This window comes from Felis catus, chromosome X (assembly GCF_018350175.1).
Source record: "Felis catus isolate Fca126 chromosome X, F.catus_Fca126_mat1.0, whole genome shotgun sequence".
Taxonomy (NCBI): domain Eukaryota; kingdom Metazoa; phylum Chordata; class Mammalia; order Carnivora; family Felidae; genus Felis; species Felis catus.
The window spans coordinates 45,895,264-45,920,983 of record NC_058386.1 but is presented as its reverse complement, the minus strand read 5'-3'; the positions used below and the strand labels follow the sequence as shown (position 1 = coordinate 45,920,983).

Sequence of the window (25,720 nt, the reverse complement as noted above, 5' to 3'; positions counted from 1 at the left end):
TTATCTTCAGTATGACCCCCTCCTCCTGTCCATATCCTTCAGACTGTGTCTGAGATGATTACTATGGCTGAGACTTCCCAAACTCAGAGAGGGCCCAAGAAAATTTAAAACAAAGGTTGAAAGCATTTCTGATGTGGTAAGTCCTACCTCTGAGAGCAAGGATCAACTCCCTGGCGGCAGGCTTGCCCCTCAACAGATGCAGGTTCCCAGCCTGAAGAGCTATCACACCTTTTAAAGCCTCTCAGTACCTGACAGGTGTGTTCTGAAGAGGAAAGCATTACTAAATGCTTAGGAAATCCCTTGCCCTGGATTAACCCCTCACTGTCACTGTTCCCCCATTTGGTATTGCTCTGCACTGAGGAAATATCAAATACAGGTCACCCCTCAAGAGGGGTCCACCCTTAAACACTGCTGAAGAATCCTATCCTGTTCTACCTAATGAACTTGATATCCCACACCCTAAGGGGCCCAAATAACTACTTCAGATATCTGACTTTGTGTTTTTTTGTGAATCACTTTGTTTCCAAGATATTGGGAGAACACACAGGACAGGATACACCCTGCACTTTTCTTGTTGCACCGCAGAAACTCTTCTCCTTTCCATCCCTTCATGCACAAAAGTAATAATGGTAATAATAGCAAACACATATAGAGTGCTTACTATGTGCCAGACACTATTCTAAATTAACTTAATACCCTCAATCACCATATGAAATAGGTACTATTATTATCCCCATTTTTACAGACAAAACTAAAAAATATAGAAGTTAAGTGACTTAGGGCGCCTGGATGGCTCAGTCAGTTGAGCGTCCGATTTCGGCTCAGGTCATGATCTCAGAGTTCGTGAGCTCGAGCCCAGCATCAGGTTCACCTCCGTCAGTGCAGAGCCTGCTTCAGACCCTCTGTCCCCCTCTCTTGCCCCTCCCCAACTTGCACACGCACTCTCTCTCTCTCTCAAAAATAAATAAACATTTTAGAAAAAAAAAAAAAAAGAAGTTAAATGACTTGCCTAGCTATGCAATGACAGATCTGGAATTTGAGTCCAGGCATTCTGGCTCCAGAATCCACTGCACTACTATGCTGTCGAGTGACAGAACCATGGCACTGTTCCGTACTTGTACTCTAGCAGAGGGCCCCTCCCCACCTTCCCACCCCTACTACCTGTACAAACTTTAAGACTTCAGAATATGTCACATCTTTGGTATCTGTGGTGCCTTTGGCCAAATCTGACATCGGGGAGAGTTTCCCACTGTCACTGACACCCAAACATACATATGTGGAAACAAAAACTAGGACTGAGGATGGAAGATTTAATGTGACATGAAAAAATATTGCATATTCAGGAAGCAAGATGAGGAAGCTATAAAAAGCAACATGCATTCCCTAGGTATTCTTAGACCCCAGAACACTGCCTCTCTGCAAATGTTGAATGAACATTCCATCAGGAACAAAACAGGACTACCTGCTACTACCATAATCCTCAATGTTGTCTTGGAAGTTATAAAAGAATAGTAGGACAAAACAATCAGGTAACTGGTATAACACTGGAAAAGCAGAGATAAAAACCTATTTGATGCTGATATAATTTCATGCCCAGGAAACCCAAAAGGTTCTGATATGAAAAATGCATTAGAATGAATATATTAATAAGATGGTTTATAAGTCAGTCAAATGTACAGAAGTCAATAACCGTCCTCTATCTTAATAATTTCCTAGGAAAAGAAATGGGGGAATTTTTTCCATTCATAAAAAAAGGAACATTCAGAAAACAACAACAAAAGCCCTTAGAGTCAAGCAATAATCAAAGAAGGATCTTCAAAGCAGCCAGAGAAAAAGGACACACAAAAAAACCAAAAAACAATTAGACAACATCAGACTTCTCCACAGCAGTAATGGAAACCAGAAGACAGTGCTGTAATATCTCCTAAGTGTTTAGAGAAAAAAAGTGTAATTTAGAATTGAGTACTCAACAACCCTATCTTTCAAGAAGAATAAAGTAAAATAAAGGCATTTACAGATAAATGTAGTTGGAGACAGTTTACTGTGAGGAGATTTGCACTCAAGGATCTTCTAAAGCATCTATTTCAAGAAGATGAAAACCCATCCCCCAAAAGAAGGAAGCTGAGCAAATAAAATAATAAATGAGTATTCAAATGTAAACAAGCACTGTCTGCATAAAATAATATTATTTGTGTCTATTCTTTGTGTATTGAATGACTTCCTTAGAAAAGAAAGAACTAAAATAGTGAACAACACGAACATGTGACTTGGGCAACAATGCTTTATTAAGTTTTTTTACTGTTTGGGTGGGGAATTATGATTATGTTTAACTTTAGACTTTAGATTAAATATGTATAGTAAAATTTTAAGACAAACCACTAACAAAACTTTTGGAGGGACCAATCAAGAAAAAAAGAGAAAAGGCACAAATAAGTAATACGAGCAATGTAAAAGAGCAGAAATCAAAAAATAAGAGAATAGAATGAATTTTATAACTTACATGAATTGGGACCAATTTCTAGAAAATTCATTTATTTATTAGATGAGCCCACTATAACCTTAATCAGACAAATGCAGTAGGTGACCAAAGATGCAAAAATCCTAAGCAATTTATTAGCAAACCAAATCCAAGATGAGTAAAAAAAAAAAAAGATTTAATATAACATGAAAGTGTTGGGTCTAATTCCAGAAATGCAAGAGCAGTTTATCATTAGAAAGTCCCATAACAAAGTGTCCCCGTGACTCTCACAGGGAAGCTCAGTCCTCTTTGTCATCCCTGGAGAGAAGGGGAGGCTGAGAAAGAGGTAAATCTCTTGGAGATGGGGTCTTTGAAGAGGCCAGGCTGGGGACAGGCCTGGAGCCTGTGAAAGCATATTATACACTGCTAGAATAATATATACAGGCAACAGCTCTGAAGCAGGGACATTAACCTCATTTTACAAATGTAAAAACTAAGGCTAAAAAAAGTTAGGAAACTTGACCAAGGTCAAAATGCTAGTAAGTAGTTGAGCAGTGACCCAAACTGAGGTGGTTCTGGATCTACAGCTCGTGTTCTTAATCACTCTGCTCTTCTCCCTTTATTGTTGATGGTAGTAGATGTTCAATAAATGGCGGCCAAGGGCCAAGTACTTGACATATGTTCTAACACCCACAAAAACTGTCCAAGGTTGGCATTAGACTCATTTTACGAATGAGAGAACTGATGCTTAAAGAAGATCAGTTAAGTCACACAACCAAGACATGGGGGTTCCAGGATTTGAAACTGGGCCTGCCAGACTCCACAACCCACTTGTCCTAGATTATTGCAGGGGTGAATGAAGCCCGAGAAAAGATGAATCACAATGCCTGAAGACAAGACTCCTGGTGAGATGAGGGTCTCTACATCATGGCTGGTGTCAGGAGTCAGAAAAGCTCCTCTCCACAAGGAGATCCCCACACATAGGGCTGAGGAGACTCTGTCATCTCCAGGAGAGTGGGAATGATCCCTGCCCCAGGGAGGTCCAAGGGAAGCAGGTCACATGAACATCATGGTCTAGATAAGGAAGCCATGGATGTTGGAAACTGGTGTGGATGAGCTCATGGACAGTCAGGTCTGACCAACTTTTCATTACTTTTCTTAAGAGTTTGAACACATTGGCATGTCGTCGGGGGGGGGGCACAAACTCCTCATATCTGGGTTTTGGTGCTAGATTATCTTAAGATGATATCATAGGAAGACAGGTGAATAGTAAGGGTAGTTAGGCAGGTCAGTACACATCATTCTGCTTCCTATCTTTTGGCCTTTGCTCATGCTGTACCCTTTGCCTGAACTGACCTCCTCTCCCCTTGTTAGTCATCCAGAAGATCCCTACTCATCTTTTAAAGCTCAGTTCAGGGGCACCTGGGTGGCTCAGTCGGTTGAGCGTCCTACTTCAGCTCAAGTCATGATCTCACGGTTTGTGGGTTCGAGCCCCATGTCAGGCTCTGTGCTGACAGCTCAGAGCCTAGAGCCTGCTTCAGATTCTGTGTCTTTCTCTCTCTCTCTGCCCCTCACCTGCTCACACTCTGTCGATCTCTCTCTCAAAAAATAAATAAACATTAAAAAAATTAAAAAAAAAAAAAAAGCTCAGTTCATATGCCATCTCTTCTAAGGAATTTTCCCTGGTTCCCTGTCCTGGGTTCTGTGTTCCTCAGAGGCTCCCACAGTCTGTTGTATCCACTGTACTGGCCATACTGAATTATGGTTCTGTGCCTGGGAACACACCTTGTTCATCTCTGGGTCCTCAGTGCAGAGCAGGATGCCTGACACAGAGTAGGCGGTAATTCAGTTTTGCTCAACTAAATTTATAACTAGTTAGATGGTTCCACTGGTTATAATTAACGAATTCATGTTGGTCTGGGGAGGGAAATCTCTAGTGGAGTGCTGTAGGGCCCTGTGTATAATGATGGCATTTTGATGAAATCAGTGGGTGACAAAAAACTAAGGGACTAGGTTGCACATTAGACAACAGAATTAGTATCCCAACACTCTTGGCAAGTAGATACACTGGAGCCACAGTGGTCCCCAAGGAGTTTAGGGGAAAGTCAGGACTAAAACCTCATAACCAATTGCAGCCTTGACAATGGAGAAAAGGTTTTTTTGAGCTGAAACTTACCTCCCCATGTAGTCCACCATTATAACAGTACTTACTAGGTGCCAGGCTTTGTACCAGCTTCTGTACCACCTCCAACCCAGAAGAAATCCAATGGAGGTGATTTTCTTGGTCTGGGACCAAGAAACAGTTACACAGCAGGAAAAAGGGGGATTCTAGCTGGGATCAGAAGGCCCATTGAAAGCTGAGGCTTTGTTTTTTACCAAGAGGCGGGCATGACCACACAGCAGTTTGAGGGCTGTTTGAAAAAGAGACAGGTCTGGGGCACCTGGGTGGCTCAGTCAGTTAAGTGTCCGACTTTGGCTCAGGTCATGATCTCACAGTTGGTGGGTTTGAGCCCCATGTTGGGCTCTGCACTGACAGCTCAGAGCCTGGATCCTGCTTCAGATTCTGTGTCTCCCACTCTCTGCCCCCTCCCCTGCTCACACTCTGTCTGTCAAAACTGAATAAACGTTAAAAAATTTTTTTTAATAAATAAAAATAAATAAATAAGTAAACATAAAAAAAGAGGCAGGTCCACTTTTAGGAGCCCCAGGGCCCAGAGCCAGTCACAGAGAACATGGGTCTTTGTCACCACCCTACCAACTGTGAACTTGCTTCTCGAAAGAACCCAGGAGCTATCTTCACTGATTCTTCACAGCCCTCACCCTTCTGAACAATGACATCCATGCTCTTTGGCATGCCATGAAAGGCCTTCATGCCTAGCCTAGTTCTCAATGCATTTCTCTATCATCCACATTAATTAATACAGTTTATTCCATAAATATTTATTGAGTGTCTACTAAATATTACTATGCAATGTTATTCTTGGCACTGGGGATACAACAGTGAACAAAACAAAGCCCTGCTTTATGGAGCTTACAGTCTACTGAGAAGAGGGAAACATTAACCACAATAAATAAATATAAAATATATGAGGTGGTGGTCAGTGTTTTGTACAAAAACATAAGACATCAAGTAGAGTTAGAAAACACTGGTGAACAGGACTAGTTTGTACGTGCTAGTCAGGGAATGCTTCTCTAGGGAGGTGACATTTAAGCACACTGGAAGTGGGTGGGAAACTCACGAGATTATCTGGAAAGAAGAGTGTTCCAGGCAGTTGAGAACAGCAGATACAAAGGCTCTGAAAGGAGAGGGTACTTGACATGTTTGAGGAACATGGAGACCAGGGTGCTGGAAAAGAGTAATTGTAAGATTAATAGGATATGAGGTCAGAAAGAGGATGGGGACCAGATTTTGTAGACTTTTGGGCCATGGGGAGGGCTTCAAGTTTTATTCTGAGGGAGCTGAGAGCCACAGGAGAACTTTGAACAGAGAGACATGATCTGATATGGATTTAAAAGGAATTTCAAAGAATTAGTAATAGGTATTATAACATTAGGCAAAAGAAAAAAACAGACAATTACTAGGAAAACAACAAAGGATGTATAATCAGAGTGCACTATGTGGTTTGGATGTGGACAGTAATTACAATGTCATACTTATGCCAACAGTGTTTGTTGGTTGAACAAAAAATGTATATAAGATGTTTTTCAAAATAACAGATGCAGCCACAAAGATAAGCAAGCAAAAAGAGACTATGAGGGATGACTAGGCAGATTAGAAAGTGAAATATATGCAGTTTGTACAAATGAAAAATGCATCTATTGAAATAAAAAAACTCAGTAGATGGATTAAACAGATCAGATATAGCTGAAGAGAGAATCAGTAAACTTAAAGATAAATCTGAAGAAACTGCCCAGAATGAAGTGCAGGAAGATAAGGAAATAGGAAATATCAATGAGACATTATGAGATATGGAAGATATAATGAGGCCCAAAATATGACTGACTGGATTCTGAGAAAGAAAATACAGAAAGAATGGAAGAAAGGCAATATTTTAAAAGATAATGGCTGAGAATTTTCTAACATTATGAAAAAACATGAATCCAAAAGCATGAAGCACATTTCCAAAGTAGAATAAAAAAGAAATACATGCCTAAACATGTTACACTGAAACTGCATAACCCCCTGTACATCCCCCTCTGAGACAGAGGGGGATTCTCTGTCTCTACAGAGAATTTCTTAAAAGTGGCCAGAGTAGAAGAAAACAATAACACTTACCAAAAATAGCAATTAGACTGACAGCAGACTTCTAAATACCTATAACAAATCATCTTTTAAGCATGGGGATAAATTACAGACATTTGCATATAACAACACCTGGGAGAATTTAACACCACGAAACCTGTACTAAGAGAGCATCTAAACATTGTACTTATGATAAAAGAAAAGGATCCCAGAATCATGGTCTGAGATGCAAGAATGTATGCATGTAAATCCAAACAAATACTGTCTATATAAAATAATACGACAATGTGTAATTTGTGAGGTTAGCAAAAAAAAAAAAAAAAAAAAAAAAAGAAAAAGGAAAAAACTACAATACTCAAGCAATAGCATGTGGCAAAGAGAGGATGGACCAGGTGTGAGGTTCCTGCATTCTTCAAGAGGGAGGTGAAAATGCGATTTAACTTTAGGCCTTATAAGTTACACACACATGATAAAAGTTCAGGAATAACCACACAAAGAAGTGGGTAAAAAAAGAATGTGTAAATCCCAAAAAGTAGAAGACAAAATTGAGTAAGAAAGCAAATAAATAAATCTCAAAACTAAAGAAAACAGGCAAGAGATAAAAGAAGCATAGAAAAGGCAGTGGTAGGAAACAGAAATAAAAAAGTACAAACAAGTCCAAACATATCATAGAAAATGCAAACAGAGTAAACTTGTCCATTAAAAGAGAACATCAGATTCGATTTTTTAAAGGGTCCAGCTATATGCCATTTTCGAGAGATATAAAGTATAAGGGCATGACAATGTTGAAAAATAACAGGATAGAAAGTTGTATACCACACAAATCCGAACAAGAAGAAAAGCGTGTGTTAATGTAAGATAAGATAGACTTCAAAAAATACATTATCGAGAATAGAGAGGGTCATTACATATTTACCAGGAATGTATAATAATTCTTCATTTGAATATTCCTAATAAAATATCCTCAAAAAATATAAAATTTTAAAAAAGAACTATAAGGAGAAGCAGATGACAAATCCATCACCATAGTTGAAAATTAACACACTTCTTACAATTACTGGCATAGCACGACCAAAAACTCAGTGTAGATATAGAAAATTTGAATAATACAATTAACAAACCTGATAATAGACATATGTAAAACTCTGTGTTCAACAATTAGAGAACATACATCTTATAAAGCACATAGGAAACATTCAAAAATATTGATCATGTACTAAACCATAAAACAAGTCTCAATAAATTTCAAAGAGTTGTTATGACACAGACCACATACTCAGACCATAATGCAATTAAGACAGATTTCAATAACAAAAAATTACATTAAAAATTCCCCATACTTTTAGAAATTTATAAACACACTTCTATATAACTCACCAAATAAGTAACCATGATGGAAATGCTGAAGTACTGGGAATCGAACAATAATGAAATACGACATGTCTGAATGTATAGAAAAGTAGTATTTGGAAGGAAATTTCTATCCTTAAATGCACACGTTATGAAACAAGAAAGGCTGAAAATGAATGCACTCCATGTCCAACATAAGAAATCAGAAAAAGAACAACAGAATAAATCCAAAAAATGTGGAGGGAAGGAGATCAAAAAAGATGAGAGCAGAAATTAAAGAAATAGAAAACAAAGACACGATAGAGAGGAGCAACAGGGCCAAAAGCTGGTTCTTCGAAAAGACTAATAAAATAGACAAACCTCTGGTGAGATTGATTAAGAAAAACAGGGAGAAGGCACAAATAACCAATATCAGCAATGAAAAAGGAGACATGATTACAGATTATATACAGCAGGGAATCTTTCAAAAGAGAACTTTTTGCCAATAAATTTGAGAATGCAGATAAAATGGACCGATTCCTAGAAATTGAAAACTTATCAAAATGGACTCAAGAAGGAAAACAAAATCCTGAATAGCCCTCTAATGGCTGGAGGAACTGAAGAAGCAATTAAAATTCTTCCTACCAAAAAACAAACACAAGAACAACAACAACAACAACAACAACAACAAAATAGGAGGCAGAATTTTCCAGCTGATTACAGGTAGGTGAAAAGCTATTGAGCCCCTCAGCCCTGGAGGTGTCCACGTAGGACTTAAGGCAGTGGAGACCCTAGGCAGGCCACTTCTCTCTATGGACAGCCTCCTAGGGAGATCCTTACAGGGCGGCCCCCTGTGAAGTGGGGCCTGGAAAATCCCTCTACAGTCCCTGGAGGTAGGGAGCACGAGTGAATAACATCCAGCACTCAGTTAATGCTCTGTGGTCAGTGTGCTGATAAGCAAAGCCAAGGAGGAGCTCTCTCACTTGGACAGCCTCTTCAGCAGCCAGCTTCTGTAGTCTTCTGCTCACTGAGGACAAGGGACCTGTGGAGCTGCTGGAGGAGTCTGCGTTCCAGTTGCCAAGAAACACCACACACAGCCCAAGTTGTGACTGGTTGGTGTGGGGTTGGGTGCAGGGAGGCCAAGCAGGGGCTTCTGGAGGGTGGGTAGCTCCAGGTAGAAGCCCTGAAACTGTGTCTTCGCGAATAACAGAAACTTCTATCCGTTTGCAGCTGATGAGCCCTTTTAATGGTGTCCAAGCTAGCTGCAGGGTGATGGTTCTAACAGTGATGCGTGTTCTGAAAATAAGAGCTTCATCATTATTTTGAAATAATTAATATGAAAGAAGTCAATTGGATTTGAAATCTAATCACATTATCTCAAGAAATTTGAACAACAGATTTGTCAGGAGAACAACAACAACAACAAAAAGCTGTTATGTATCATTTCAGTTGTTAAACATTTTTGAACAAGTTAAAAATTGGTTTTAAATGCTTTAGCACTTAGTTGTACAAGGAAAGATTTTTGATGATGGGGACTGTTAAGAATTTGAAGAATGTATCATTAAAGAGACTTGATCAGGATTTGTGTTTAGCCATTTCAAGAATAAAACCGGATATAAAATAAACATGGCATGGAAGCAGATTTCAGGCTTCTCATTTACATTTCCGAAAAGATTTTATTTAGAAATTTAATATTAATTCAATGATAGAAAGCAAAATACCAGGCCAAAATAGTTTTACCAGAGGATTCTACCAAACAGATCATTCCCACGTCATATAGCATTGTCAAAGAACATTGTCAAAGGGGGACTGCTAACTCATTCTATGATATCAGCAGAACTTGAGACAAAAAGCAAATTATGACAGCATGAGAAAGGAAAATTAAAGACCAATTTTACTCATGGACACAGATACAAAAATCCTAAACAAATATTAACTAAATCTAGTACTGTATAAAAGGGAAAAGATCATGAACAAGTTGTGTTTATAGCAGAAATGCAAAGGTAAAATCTATAAACATCATTTACCACACTATCACTTTACTGACAAAAAAACCCATAATCATCCCCAAAACTAGAAAACGTATCTGATAAAAAAAAAATTCAACACCCTTTCATGATTTAAAAACAATAATAAAAACTTGGCATAGTGAAACAGGTGGGCACTTGCTTTAATCTGATAAACCTGGAGAAATCTACAGCAAATAGCATTCTTAAAAGGGAAAAAGTTAGTGGGGTTTCCTTTAAAATACCCAACAAGACAAGGATGCCCACTACTGGTTTTTTTTCTCTTGAACACTGTACTGGAGGTCCTGTCCATCTCAGTAACACAAGAAGAATAAATTAAAGGCATAAAGATTGGAAAGGCAAAAACAAAAATGTCATTATTGGTAGCTGATATTGTTGTCAACATAGAAAACACAAAAGAACATACAGACAGCTTAAAAGAAACAAGGGATCCTTGAGAAATGGTCAATGCTAGGGATGAGGCAGGAAAATCTTCAGATGAGTAGGGAACATCTTGTAGTGCCAAAGCCAGTAAGGCAGTGCTAAAAAACAAACAAACAAAAAAAGATGGAGGCATGTCAAAGGGACACAGGAGCCAACCTGAAGGAGCTCCCAGTGACCAAACTATTAAATAAATAGGCATGAGTTCTTACTGATACAAACAGGTGACTGGATAAATGAGGGAATGGATAGGTAAATAAAGAAGAAAAAATAAATAGTTTTTACAGAAGAATTCCAAACGATACATGTAAATACATGTATACATGTATCATTTACCACCCCCTTCCAGAGGTGGAGCTTAAATCCTCTCCCTCTCCTTAAGGGTGGGCTAGATTCTTCTAAAGAACAGAAAATAAAAGGGGAAAAATAACAACTTTGCAGTGGAGAAACTGGACAAACACTACCTTAACCAAGTGATTAAGGTCAACATCAGTGATGTCATGGGGTATCACATACCTCTGATATAATGTGATGAAAAGGGCACTTCAACTCTACGGTATTCCTTCCAAAAACAACCCCAGGCTAATTATGAGGAAAACTTCAGACAAATCCAAACTGAGGGACATTCTATAGTATGCCTCAAAACTGTTAAGGGCATAAAAAACATGGAAAGACTGAGAAACTGTCACAGAGCAGAGGACAATAAAGAGAGAGAACTAAACTCAATATGGTATTTTGAACTGGATCCTAGAACAGAAGAAAGACATTAGGGGGAAAACTGATAAATCCATATAAAGTCTAAAGTTCAGTTAATAGTAGTATACCAATATGGCTTTCTTAGTTTTGACAAATATACCATGGTGAGGAGTACACAGGAACTCTCCATATTATCTCTTTTTTTACTCTTCTGTAACTGTAAAATTATTCGAAAATAAAAAGTTTGCTTAAAAAATTTAAGTTCAGAAAGGTGAATGGCTATAATATTAATATAAAAACCAACTTCATTTCTATACACCTGCAAATGAGATAAAACATGTTAAATAACAAGATATCCTTGAAAGCAAAACCATTAATATCAAGGAATAAGTCTGACACAAGATATGCAAGACCTTATGCAGAAATTAGAGAACTATACCAAAAAACATTAAAGAATTTATTTAAAATGAAAGGGTATATATCATGTTCATAGCTAGGAAGACTCGACATCATAAATATACTCAATTCCCTTCAAACTGATCTATAGAGTCATTGCAATTCTAATATTCTTGTAGAACATGAAAAGATGATTCTGAAATGTGTTTGAAATAACAATGGGCCAAGAATATGTGATATTCCTGAATAGGATGGGGAAGATTTTGCTGTATCCATTATCAAGATTCTTCATGAAACTAAAGTTATTAAGGTAGTGTAAAGTGATTAAGGTGGTGTCATATTAATTCAGGGACAAAAAGTTGGCCAATAACAGAGATTCCAGAAACAGACCAATACAGATATGGAACTTTGGTGTATGACAGGGGTGGCACTTCAGATCATTAGGCTATCCATGTGGAAAATAATGAAACCGACTCCCTACCCCGTCACCTTCTACCACACAAAAACCAATTCCATTCAGACTAAAGACTTAAATAGGAAAAATAAACTTTTAAAAAAAATTTGTTTACTTATTTTGAGAGAGACAGAGACAGTGTGAGTGGGGGAGGGGCAGAGAGAGAGAGGGAGAGAGAGAGAATAAAATCTCGAGCAGGCTCCGTATTGTCAGCACAGAGCCCAATGCGGTGCTTAAACTCACGAAACCATGAGATCATAACCTAGGCCGAAACCAAGAGTCAGACGCTTAACCGACGGAGCCACCCAGGCGCCCCAGGAAAAATAAACTTTTAAACTTTTATTTGAAGAAAACAAAGAATATCTTTACGACCATAGGTTAGGAGAGATACACAGAAAGTGTGCTGGTTGGAGACAAAAGATTGAATTGTTTAACTAAAATTAGGAATTACTGCCCATGCAAAGACACGTTAAAAAAAAAGCCACAAACTGAGAAAAGATATTCAACACGTATAATTGGCAAATGATGAGTATCCAAATAGTTGAATAACTCCTACAAATCAGTAAAACTGATACAAATCCCAATTTTAAAAATGGGCAAAAAATGTTAACAGTCATTTCACAAAAGAAGCAACATGAATGGCCAATAAACATGAAAAAATGCTCAACCACATTAGTGACTAGAAAAATGCTAATTAAGTCCACATCGAAATATCATTTTATATCCACTATAATGACAAAAAGTAAAAAGTGGGACAATATCAAGTACTAATTAGGGTGTGGATCAATGGGATCTCTTATAAATTGCTGAAAGGTATATAAATTGTTAACCTTCAGATAGGAATACATTTTGGCATAATACTGTCAAGCTGAATGTTTATATGTCCCATTAACTCGCAATTCTATTTCTAAGTATACACCTTAGAAAGATGGGTGTACATGCGTACTAGGAGACACACACAAGAATGTTCATAGTAGCACTGTTCATAAGAGCAAAGAGCTGGACCAATCCAGATGTCTATCAACAGATGAATGGATGAATGATTTGTTTTATGGTCACCCAATGAAATATTATGCAGCACTGAGAATGAACAAGTGATAGTTACATGCAAAACATAGGTGAATCTTTGAAACATAATAATGAGTGAAAAAAGTAAGTCACAGAAGACTACATATAGTATGAGGCTATTTTTACAAAACTCAAAAACAAGCAAATAAATAATGTATTGGTTAAGCATTTCCACAAATGTGAAAAAATATATCAAAAAAATTTTAATGTTTATTTATTTTGAGAGAGACAGCGTGAGTTGGGGGGGGGGGGGCAGAGACAGAGAGAGAGAGAGAGAATCCCAAGCAGGCTCTGTGCTGTCAGCACAGACCCAGATGTGGGGCTCAAATTCACGAAGCTATGAGATGGTGACCTAAGCCAAGATCAAGAGTTGGATGCTTAACTGAGCCACCCAGGCACCCCCAAAAATATATCAAAAAAAGCAAGGGAATGTTAAACACAAGACTTAAGAAATGGTAATTTCTGGTGGGGTGGTGGTGGTGGTGGTGGGAAATAGAACAGAAAAGGACACAGAGATAGATGCTATCTTAATGTTGCTCTTGCATGGAGCTGTGATTTCTTCAGTTTTGATTATATTATTTCTTTATAACTCATGTATATAATTTTTATTATATATCCAATAGTTTTATATGAACAGAGAATAGAAAAATAGGATAAAGTGAGGAATGAAAGCTCTTTTGAAGAGTTTTGCTTTCAGGGGAATAGAGAAAGTCATAGTTGCATAGGGATGTATGATGAATAGGGTTTTAGATGTTTTTTAAAGATGGGAGCAATAGGAGAGAAACGGAATGACAGAATAACAGCTTTAGTGAACCAGCTTTCCCTTTGAAAGAACAAAAATATGGGCAAACCAACTAAAATCAACCATTTCAAAACTTGCAATGAACCAAAGACACAGAATGAAGTAAAAATCATCTATCCAAGAAAAACTACTGAATCTCGGTGAGACAAAGGGTTCTGTGACATTTTAACTTGTAGCTAATTCCCGTCCTCCTTCCCTCTCAAGCTCAGTAGTATAGCAGCCAAAGGTTGACTAAATTGCAGACAACAGAGAGGCCTCACTGCTTTGGCCAGGAATTTAAAAGGAAATCTCAGAGAATGGAATAACCATTGGAAACTTTGAAAAGCTCTGACATATTCCCAGGTATATAAAGGGCTGTGCACATATTCAAGGCTGTGCAAATGCCCAAAAAAGAGCTGGAAAAGGAGAGGCCCCAAGTCACTCACTTCTGGCTGACTGTAAGGCCCTATACAAGCAGAATGGGAAAGCTAAGGCTGCTTGTAAGTTGGCTAGTTTGAAGGCATGCCTTCTCACACAGATCCCCTTGTCAAAGGGTGGAAGACAAACAGACAAGGCATTTAAGGAAACCCAACCAATCACTGGCTGACCACCAAAGTATATTTATCCAGGTGTGATGTCCAAGGAATCCAGGCTTAAAAATAAAAACAAGAACCTTTTAAAAATAAGCTAACAGAGAACTCAGGGGCCACATAGTACAAGGAATATAAAATCCAAGGAATTAGTCGAGAAAAGTAACTAAACAAATAAACAGCAATGCGAAAAATAACAACTACCAAACATACGCAAACACACACACACACACACACACACACACACACACACCCCAGAAAAACAAACCTTGAGGGTAGAAGAGGTTGATAGCAGAGTTATTAGAATAGAATATCTAAAATGCCCAGTTTTGGGGGCATCTGGCTGGCTCAGTCAGAAGAGCATGTGACTCTTGACTGGGGGTTGTGAGTTCAAGCCCCATGTTGGGTATAGAGATCAATTAAATAAATAAAAACTTTTTTAAAATGACCAGTTTTGGGGGCGCCTGGGTAGCTCAGTTGGTTAAGTATCTGACTTCAGCTCAGGTCATGATCTCACAGTTGGTGAGTTTAAGCCTCACGTCAGGCTCTGTGCTGACAGCTCTGAGCCTGGAGTCTGCTTGGGATTCTGTGCCTCCCTCTCTCTCTGCCCCTCCCCTGCTTGTGTGCTCTCTCTCCCTCTCTCAAAAATAAATAAATAAACTTAAAAAAATAAAAAATAAAAATGCCCAGTTTTTGACAAAAAAAATATGAGATACGCAAAGAAACAGCAAAGTATGTTACATGTACAAAAAAAAAGTAGCCAACAGATTTGTCCCTGAGGGAGTCCATGTTTGAAACTTAATAGGCAAAGACTTTAAATTATTACTATAAATATTTTCAAAGAAATAAAAGAAAGCATATCCACAGAATTAAGGAAAAGTATGAGAACAATGTCTCACAAAATAGAGCATACCAATAAAGACATGGAAATCATTTAAAAAATCACATAGAAAACCTGGAGTTGAAAAACATAGTAACTAAAATGAAAAATTGACTTAGAAGGGTTCAACAACAGATCTGAGTTGGCAGAAGAGAGAAAGGGTGAAGCTGATGATAGGTCAATAGAAATGATCCATTCTGAAAAGCAGAAAGAAAAAGGAACGAAGAAAAAGAAAAAGAGCTTGCACAAACCTTCAGGATGCCACCAAAAGTATCAACATACGCATAACAGGAGTACCAAAAGAGCAAGAGGAAGAGAAAGGGGCCAAACATAGCAAACTTGATGAAAAACATTAATCTGTACATAAATAAATGCAAGTAGAATAAACTCAAAGAGATCCATACCTAGACACATCATAGTGTAACTGATGAAAGCAAAGACTAAAAGAAAATCGTGAATACAGCAAGAGAAAAATAACTTACTGTGTATCAGGGACTCTCAATATGATTAACAGCTGTCTTCTCATCAGAAACCATGGAGGCCAGAATATAGTAAGATGGCATCTTCAAAATATTTACAGAAAAAGACTGTCAACTGAGAATTCTCTATCTAGCTAAATTGCTCTTCAAACATGAAACAGAAGTTAAGATAAACAAAACCTGAAAGAATTTGTTGCTAGCCTACTTATCCTACAAAAAACCCTACTTTCAGCCTTAAATTAAGGGACACTGAATGGTAACCTGAAATAGGTATTATGAAAGAAAGTATTTTTGTTTGTAACTCATATTCTCCTATCTGTTTTAAAAGACAACTGTTATAAAGCAATAATAATAAAAGTGTGTTGATGGGCTTATAATGCAAGAAGTACTTTGTATGATAATAACACTACAAAGAAGGAAAGAGGGAACACAGGCATATTGGAACAAAGTTACTATTGAAATTAAATCAGAATTAATTCAAAGTAGATTGTTTCCAGTTAAGATGTTAATTGTAATCCTCAGGGCAACTATTAACTATCTATTAACTATTAACAATCTAACTAAAAATATATGGTTAACAAGGAAATTAAAAAGTTAAAGTAGAAAATACCTACTTAACACAAAAGAAGAGAGGAACTGAAAAACAAAGGAACAGAAAAGACAAATGACATACAAAAAGCATATATTAATCCTTCACAAACTCTTCCAAAAATAGGGGAGGAAACACTGTGCAGCCAGTATTACCCTGATACCAAAACCAGACAATGACATCACAAGAAAATTACAGACCAATATACCATATGAATACAGACGTAAAAATCCTCAACAAAACACTAGGAAACCAATTTCAGCAATGTATACAAAGTATTATATAACATGACCAAGAAGGATTTATTTCAGAAATACAAAGTTGGTTTATCATTTGAAAATTAATCAACGTAATACACTATATAAATAGAATAAAGCAAAAACTCCAGATGATCATCTCAAAAGATGCAGAAAAGTCATCTGACAAAATCCAATACCCACTCATGGCAAAAGACTCCAAGAACTAGGAAGAGAAGGAAACTTCCTCAATTGATAAAGGGCATCTATATAAACCCCACAGTTAACATCACACTCAATGGAGAAAGACTCAATACCTTCCCCCTAAGATCAGGAACAAGACAAGAACATCTGTTGTCATCACTTCTAGTCAACACTGTACTAGAAGATGTAGCTGGGGCAATTAGTCAAGAAAAAGAAATAAAAGGCATCCAGATTAGAAAATAAAAAGTAAACCTATATTTGCAGATGACATGATCTTATACATAGAAAACCCTAGGGAATCCATTAAAAAACCATTTGAACTAATAAGTTCAACAATGTGACAGGATAGAAGAAGATCAAGAAACAAAAAATCAAATGTATTTCTATGTACTAGTAACGAACACTCTGGAAGTGAAATTAGGAAAATAATCTCATTTATAATAGCAGCATAAAGAATAAAATACCTAGCAATAAATTTAACCAAAAAAGTGCAAGCACTAAAAACTACAAAACACTTCTGAAAAAAACTAAACATCTCAATGGAAAGACACCTTATGTTCATGGATTAGAAGGCTTGATATTGTTAGATGGCAATACTTCCTAAATGGATATATAGATTCAATATAATCCCAATAAAAATCCCAGCTGTTTTTCTGCAGAAACTGACAAGATGATCCAAAAATTCATATGGAAATGCAAGGGACTTAGAATAGTCAAAACAGTCTTGCAAAAGAAAAACAAAGTTGGAGAACTCCCATTTCCTGATTTCAAAACTTATGACATAGTAATCAAGACAGTGTGGTCTGGCATAGTGACAGACATACAGATCAATGAGGTAGAATTAAGAATCCAGAAAAGTAACCTTTACATTTAGGATTTACGGTCAGTTGACCTTTGACAAGGTTTCCAAGATAATTCAAAGGGGGGAAAATACTCTTTTTAACAAAAGGTGCTACAACAACTAAACATCCACATGCAGAAGAATGTAATTTGGACTCCTGCCTCACACCATACACAGAAATGAACTCAAAAATGAATCATTGACCTAAATGTAAGAGCTAAAATCATACAATTCCTGGAAGAAAAAGCCAGAAGAAATCTTTGTGACCTCAGGTTAGGGAACGTTTTCTTGGATATGACACAAAATGCTGAAGTGTCAAAAAATTGACCAATTAGGGGTGCCTGGGTGGCGCAGTCGGTTAAGCGTCCGACTTCAGCCAGGTCACGATCTCGCGGTCCGTGAGTTCGAGCCCCGCGTCAGGCTCTGGGCTGATGGCTCGGAGCCTGGAGCCTGTTTCCGATTCTGTGTCTCCCTCTCTCTCTGCCCCTCCCTCGTTCATGCTCTGTCTCTCTCTGTCCCAAAAATAAATAAAAAAAAACGTTGAAAAAAAAATTGATCAATTGGACTTTCCCCAAATTAAAAACTTTTGTGCATCAAAGGACACCATCAAGAAAGTAAAAAGACAACCCACAGAATAGGACGAAATATTTGCAATTCACATATCTGATAAGTGACTTGTATCCAGAACATATAAAGAACACTTACAGCTCAACAGTAAGACAATCAAACTTTAAATGGGCTAAGGATTTGAATAGACATTTCTCCAAAGGAGATACACAAATAGCCAATAAACACATGAAAAGATGTTCGACATCATTAGTTATTAGGGAAATGCAAACCAAAACCACAATGAAGCACCCCTTCATACTGACTAAGATTGTTATAATAAAAAAGACAGGCAGTAAAACGTGTCAGTGAAGATATGGAGAAATTGGAATGTAAAATGGAGCAGCCCCTTTTGCAAACAGCTTCTCAAAAAGTTAACGTAGATTTGCCATATGACCAAGTAAGTACACTTCCTAGGTATCTACCCAAAGGAAAAGCAAACACACACCCACACAAAAACTTGTGCACAAATGATCAGAGCAGTATTATTCATAATACCAAACACGAACATGACTTAAATGTCCAAAAATTTACAAACAGATAGGACAAACAAAATGTGGTCTATTCCATCAAATGGAATATTATTTGGCAGTGAAAAGGAATGCTACATCAACAACATGGATGAACCTCCAAACCATTATGCTAAATGAAAGAAGCTGGTCAGAAAGACCAATATACTGTATAATCACATTTATATAAAATGTCTAGACTAGACAAATCAACAGAGACAGGAAGTAGATTACTGGTTACCTATGACTGAGGGGAGGGGAGTAATGGGGAGGGTCTGCTAATGGGTATGAAACTTCTTTTGGGGGCAGATAAAAATGTTCTAAAATTGATTGTGGTGATGGTTGCACAACTCTGAATATACTAAAAAAAACAGCACCCTTTAAAAGAGTGAATTTTATTGTATTAAATATATCTCAATAACACTCTACAAAAAGGTGGGAGCAGTAACAGAATGTCTGTGTGCTAATGATTTGTAGAGAAGTGGAAATTGCTGGAACAATGTATTTGAGTGGAGGAACCAGAGTCTGATGACAGCAGGGCCAGTTTATCCATAATAACAGAGAAGAAGGCAGAGTATGTGACTACAGGTGCTGTTTGGTGGTTAGATGTGGTTATGGGAATCTGTGCAGGTTTTCTTCTGATGGTTTTAATTCTTCAGGCAAGTGGGAAGCTTGAGAACAGGATGGAAGAGGAGGTATCAGGAGATTTAAGGAGAAAGAAGATGCTATTTTGTATTTATACCAATTATACCAATGTTAATTCCCTAATTTTGATAACTGAACTATAGTTGCATAATTTATTAATATTTAAGGAATCTGAGTCAATGAGGAAGGTAGGAGAGTGAATGGCGCAGGGTAGTGCAGCGGAGCAAGCAGAGAGTAGGACTTAACCAGGGCAGAAGTTTTGCCCTGTAGACATGCTGAAGTACACAGAGGGCAAAGGAAGTGACGATATATGCAAGGCTATGGTTATCATGATGCACCATGGAATCTGAGCTGATTAAAAGGGCATGGGAACACGGAGGAAGTAAAGGGTAGTGAAAGCGTTCAGTCTTGGTGGTGTGGAGGGGTTGTTGGAGCTGGAGAGCTAGAGGGAGTAAACTAGAAGGATAGGAATCACTGGCTGGATGGCAGAATGCTTGAAACAGAGTACGGAGGTGATACAGTCATAGGTACAGATAAGAAGGGTGAGACTATCAGAGAGGGTAGCTGAGGTGGGATTGAAAGGCAAGAGCATTATAGGAAAACGGATCAAGGAAGTGAGAGACAAGAATATTGGAAGGATCATCAATGAGGATATTAAAATCACCAAGAAGTAGAACTGGTGTAGTGCTAAAAAGTGACAGTGAGATAGTAGCTAAATTCTAGGAATGAGGTATGATGGGAGCAGGTATTAGTGTATGCCTATACCTGACTATAACACAGACAGGTGGGTAATGGTTTAGTCTGATGATTTGAGATTTAAAACAAGGTGGTTGATATTTACATAATCTTAAAGTATCTCCTCACAAATCACTTATTAATTACAAAGGAAAAAAGAGCAACTATAATGGAGAAACCTGGCAGACACCACCTTAAACAAATAGTCAAAGTGTACAAAACCAGTATCGGGAAAAACTGACATCATATGCTTTCTGACATAAAACACTGAAGACATATCTTCTTAGGTATTCAGCCTAAGGAGGACATGACAACTAAATGAAATGTAAGATCCTGAATTAGATCCTGGAAGAGAAAAATTACATAAGTGGAAAAACTGATCCAATCTGAATAAGTTCTGTACTTTCATTAATACTATTTTACCAATGTTAATTCCCTAATTTTGATAGTTGAACTATAGTTGCATAATTTATTAATACTTAAGGAATCTGAGTGAAGGATAGGTGAGAATTCTTTGTACTATTTTTATAACTTTTTAAGTCTGAAGTTAGGTAAAAATAAAAAATTTTTTAATGCTAAAAAAAGTTGTTTGAGGAGGAGGGAAAGAAAGTGTCTGGGATGGTCAATCAGAGTGAGGACACTTACCTTCACCTCCAGGCCTCCTGGAAAGAGGGGTATGAGGGGGCGCTGGGGAACAGAGTGCTCAGGGGAAAGCCAATTTCTACTCAAGCAGGGGGTAGACAGTCAAGGGACGTTTGGGGACATTTTTGATCACCACCGTAACAACTGGAGATCACTAGTAACATTTAGTAGGCATGGACCAGGGGTGCCCAGTGCTCAAGACAGCTCCAAACAACAAAGAATTATACCATATCCATGCAACTTTAAAATGTCCCACCAGACGATCACGTAGGTGAAAAACCCATTCATTGCATTCATTTATTCATTCAACAAACATTTATTAAGAGAGCCTATTGGGGCACCTGGGTGGCTCAGTTGGTTAAGTGTCAGACTTTGGCCCAGGTCATGATCTCACTGTCCGTGGGTTTGAGCCCCACGTTGGGCTCTGTGCTGACAGCTCAGAGCCTGGAGCCCATTTCGGATTCTGTGTCTCTCTCTCTCTCTCTCTGCCCCTCCCCTGCTAATGCTCTGTTTCTCTCTCCTTCAAAACTAAATAAAACATTAAAAATGTTTTTAAAAAAAATTTAAAAAAGAGAGCCTATTATGTGCTAAGCACTGTTTTAGGTAATAGGGATACATCAAGGCATGAGAAAGACAAAAATCTCTGCCCTTCTAGAGCTTACAATCCAGTAGGAGACTTAAACAATAAATGACAAACACAATAAAGGTGTAGATTATATATTATATAAGAGGGTGAGGAGCACTATGGGAAAAAAATAGATGGGGTATATTCTAGGGAAGAGCTGTAACTTTAAAGAGGATGGTCAAGGTAAGCCTCATTGAGAAAGTGACATCTGAGAAGAGGCCTGAAGGAAGTGAGGGCATGAGCCTTGTACATATTTGGGGGGAAAGCATTCTAGGTCTAGGGGATGGCCCAGTACAAACCCCTGAGGTGGAAGTGTGCCTACTATGTTCAAGTAGCATAGAGGAGGCCAGTATGGGTGGGAGAGAGGGAACAAGTGGGGAGAATGGTAGGAGAGAAGGTCTGAAAGGTTATGGGGGCCAGATTATGGAATATGTAGACTTTTCCAGAAATTCAATGAACCATACAAATTGAGGGAGGATTGCACTTTGTTTTGTTTAAAACTTTATGAAGAATAACAATTCTTGATATTCATGAACAATGGTTTGGAAAAGCGTATCACCCTACCCATGGTTTCTGAGCAATCAACACACATGTGTCACATTCCCAGGTGCAAGTATCATTACATGCAAGACCATTCATTATATCTTCCAGTGAAATTATATCCCAGCCTTTAAATACTGAAATGCGTATCATTTTATCATAAATTACTCTTCCTTTACTTCTCCCTTATATTACAATTAGGACATTACATTGGTTTGGGGGGAATTATGTGTGTAGACAGATTCTATTATCTATGAATTTCATTTCATAATAGTGAAGGGGCATTTCAAAATATAAATTATAAAAAATGGAGTGTTGAGTCCAATAGGTATGAGAATCACTAAGGCATGGCAAGAAAACGAAGGGACTATTCAGAAGCCAGCATGAGAATGGAGATTTTGCTGTTGACTGACAGCAAGTTCCAGAAGGCTTGGTTAAAGGATTTCAGGATGGGGACAGAAAAGAGGGCATCTGGGGCTGTGTGGAGATCTAACTAGAAGAATCCTGGTCTTCTTGTGGTGACCAACATGATAAAGGTTAAAGGGCCTGGTTCACTTTTTCATCTAAGCTGCTTCTGACCCTGTAGGTCTCTGCCTGTTTAACACAGTAGAGTGAGGAAATAAAGAGGAGTCTCTCCTCAGTGAAGCCAGAAGCCAGTCAAGGCCCGGCTCCATTTTTTAATTTATTTTTATTATGTATTTATTTATTTATTACCCACAGAACAGTCCAGAACCCCAGGTGAAGCTCATAAGGGCTCTCAGGCCAAACTCATTGCTATAAGCAATGCACCTTTAACCTGCTTAGAGATGAGAAAGAGACAGATACAAAGATGAAAAACAGTAACAGAGAAAGAAGCATTTAGAAAGAAGAATCAATGGGGGTTGGGTCAGAGACAGGGAGAAAATAAAGTCAAATACCAAGAGAGATCTTTTTTTTTTTTTCAATCACGACAGTCATAATTTATTGGGAATTCTCTAGGGGCCAGGCACTGAGCAAAGTGATGCACATGTATGGTCTCAGGTGGAGATTATTAGACTCCCATTTGACAGATGAGGAAACTGAGGCCTATATGGGTGATGTAGATGGCTCAAGGTCTCATGGCTAGTTTTAACTGGTAAGGTCAGGGTTCAGCCTTCTAGGTCTGGGCTGTCTAGCATGTCTCAGAGAAAGAGGCAGAAATATAGAGACACACAGTAAGATGGAGGTAGAGACGGAGAGGGAGAGGAGCGGCAGAGAGATGGAGACTTCAGACACGCACGCAGACGATCACGTGAGCTGCAGACCTGCACCGAACCGTTTCCCAAGAGACAGGGGTGGGGGATGGAGAGTGGGCATGGGCGATGGGCTCCGCAGGGTACTCACCTGGTTGCTGTCTGGGGCTGCAGGGGCACTCGCCCTCCCTTTGCTACCCGCAGGATCCTCAGCAACCTGCTGACCTAGGGTTAAGAGGCCGCCCAGGTAAAAGCTCGCCCAGGCCCCACCCCTCTTGCGCTCCAGCCCGGCCTCTTTCCTTTAGACCCTCCAACCCCGTCTTTACAGCGTCTCACCAGACACCTCCTGCCATCCGCGTCGCCGCTGCCGAGCGCGAGCAGATTCGAGGGACCGACGGCTGGATCTAGTGAACACACTGAACGCGTCCCTCCAGTCGGCTGGAGAACGAGCGGGTTAGCAGGCCTCCACAGCTACTGACCGCTCTCGGGTTCCCATTGGAGGAGTGCCCCCCTGCCTTCCCTGGGATTGGCTGGAGTTGGAAACACTTTAGTTTTACTCCCCCAGGCCGGGATCCAAGCCGAAGAAAACACCGCCCTCTTGGGGGTCTTTGATTGGTTTATGAGCCAAGCCCACCCTTTAATAGGATTGGCCAGGAGAAGAGGACTTGTCGTTGCCCTTTGCCAGTCTGTCTGACAGGGCTTCGGGAATTAGTTGGAACACGCAGACGCGAAGCCCAAAGCGAGGCTGGGCGTCAGTCAAGTAGATTCCCGGCTTCTTGACGTCTTACTCTCCGTGAGCCATTTTACCTAAGCCAACGCTCTGCTAAGAGACACGACCTTACCTCCACCTGCAGGGATTTCTGAACCAGGTTTCTTTTGCTCAAAATGAACGTACTGCCTCATTTCAACCATGGACGATGAGATGGTTATGGGGCTCTGGCCATTCACCCATCAGGTCCTGCTGCTTACTAAGACATTGGTCAAGTGACAACCTCACCAGGAGCCTAAGTTTAACCATCTGTGAAAGGGGAAGATAACTTTGAAATATTTCCTAACGATGCTGTTGTGCGGATTTAGAGGACACAAATTAATTGCCTGGCGCATATATAGTTAAGGTCTCCCCTCCTAATTCTTGCCTTTCCCATTGTTTCAGACTGAAGGAACTATGGCCCCAGAGAGGCAAACTGATTGCCTTGAGGTCACACAGCAACAAGACCCTGAATAAAACCCAGGTTCTGTTCTCCAAAGGAAAGCTATTTAAGAAGGAAGGAGAGACAGGAAGGACGTTCCTGTTATCAGGAGTTCTTAACTGGGGTTGATGGACCTCCAATCCAGTCCCAGGACAGGGTTTGGAGGGGCCCATGAATTCAGATGAGAAAAATTATACATCTTTATTTTCACTCTAATTGAAATTTAGGATTTTTTTTCAGTAGAGAATGCAAAATAGTAGTAGTACCTGTGATTCTGTCACCAAGAGAAATCACAGAGCTTTTCATGTCACAGTACAGATGTTGCAGATCTCTTGAAATATGTAATCGCATCTCTAATCTAAATTTATGATAGGGGCGCCTGAGTGGCTCAGTGGGTTAAGCCTCCGACTCTTGATTTCAGCTTAGGTCATGATCTCATGTTATGTGAAACTGAGCCCCGCACTGGGCTTGGCACTGACTGTGGAGCCTGGTTGGGATTCTCTCCCTCTCCCTCCCTCTCTCTCTCTGTCTCTCTCAATAAACAAACAAACAAACAAACATTAAAAAAATAAAATCATGATTCTCATGAGACCCTCCACTAGATCTTATGATTTAAGGGATTAGTGAGGAGCACATATATTACCATAGCACATATTTGCCTTTTCCATATTTTAATAACTACAGTTCAATATAATCAGTTTCTTTTGTAACTCTAGGTATCTAATTTTATGCATCTAAAAGATGCTGTTTTGTTTTCTTTTGTTTTGTTTTAGAAAAGGCCTGGGGCACCTGGGTGGCTCAGTCAGTTGGGCATCTGACTTCAGCTCAGGTCATGATCTCGTGGTTCGTGAGTTTGAGCCCCGCGTTGGGCTCTGTGCTGACAGCTCAGAGGCTGGAGCCTGCTTCAGATTCTGTGTCTCACTCTCTCTCTGCCTCTTCCCTGCTTGCACTCTGTCTCTCTCAAAAATAAATAAACATTAAAAAAATTTTTTTTAAAGAAAAGAAAAGGTCCATAGCCTTCACCAGATCACCAAACAGGTCCATGGCACAAACTTGTCTTAAACTCTGGGATCCAGGAAGACAGACTTAGTTTATCATGTTTCCTTATTGTATCCCTATCACTAAGTTTAGTATTAGACACACAGTAGGTATTCAATCAATGTTTACTAACTGAATAGGATTCATCTCCAACCATCCTCCATACCACCAACCAAGGGAACCAGTGCTGGCACTCTTGGTCACCTGAGAAGGAGGGATATTCCTGAGTCTACTTTTGTCCCTGTCCATCTGCTTTTGTTCACAGAAGTGGGTGGAACTTTAAAGATC

The 25,720-nt window shown here is 39.0% G+C and overlaps 1 long non-coding RNA gene across 2 annotated transcripts; it reads right to left on the bottom strand.

Moving 5' to 3' along the window:
• Positions 1–5,377: 5,377 nt before the first annotated feature.
• On the bottom strand, positions 5,378–23,897 carry LOC109496518. Of its 2 annotated transcripts, XR_002152569.3 has the most exons (4): positions 23,541–23,897; positions 23,356–23,429; positions 10,994–11,122; positions 5,378–9,326 (listed from the first exon to the last, which is right to left on the bottom strand). It is a non-coding gene; the product is annotated as an uncharacterized LOC109496518 (long non-coding RNA). The 2 variants fall into 2 exon arrangements; XR_002152568.3 differs by lacking the exon at positions 10,994–11,122 and having other exon boundaries at positions 23,541–23,887.
• Between the last annotated feature and the right edge of the window lie 1,823 nt (positions 23,898–25,720).